The sequence below is a fragment of the Myotis davidii genome, unplaced genomic scaffold, assembly GCF_000327345.1.
Source record: "Myotis davidii unplaced genomic scaffold, ASM32734v1 scaffold125, whole genome shotgun sequence".
NCBI classification, from domain to species: Eukaryota; Metazoa; Chordata; class Mammalia; order Chiroptera; family Vespertilionidae; genus Myotis; species Myotis davidii.
In genome coordinates, this window is record NW_006299390.1 from 1,988,576 (window position 1) to 1,988,854 (window position 279).

The following is a 279-nucleotide window of genomic DNA, read 5'->3' on the forward strand; positions in this document are numbered from 1 at the left end:
GCGCTGAGTTTGGAGCTCGGCGGGTCCCGCAGTCCGAGATGGGAGGCAGCTCCTCTCGCCCCCAACTCACCTGCTATTTATTTAGAACCACTTCCATCCACTCTCCGGCCTCAGGTCCAAGGAGCCCTCCAGGTCCAAGGTCCCCGTGAAAGGGAAGGACGGGTCAAGGGGGTGGTGCATGGGATGCGAGGTCACCGGGGTCCCTTCCCCGGCCTGGCGTGGTCGTGGGGGTGGGGGCCGGAGGTGGCCAGCCTGCTCGTCCCCGCCCCACTCAGCCGC

General features: G+C 67.4%; 1 long non-coding RNA gene across 1 annotated transcript in view; it reads right to left on the bottom strand.

The window, feature by feature from the left end:
- Positions 1 to 273, bottom strand: part of LOC102755705 — a 37,128-nt gene extending 36,855 nt beyond the window's left edge. Inside the window, exon 1 of the long non-coding RNA XR_436244.2 lies at positions 71 to 273. This is a non-coding gene — a long non-coding RNA (uncharacterized LOC102755705). The remainder of the gene's footprint in view (positions 1 to 70) is intronic.
- Between the last annotated feature and the right edge of the window lie 6 nt (positions 274 to 279).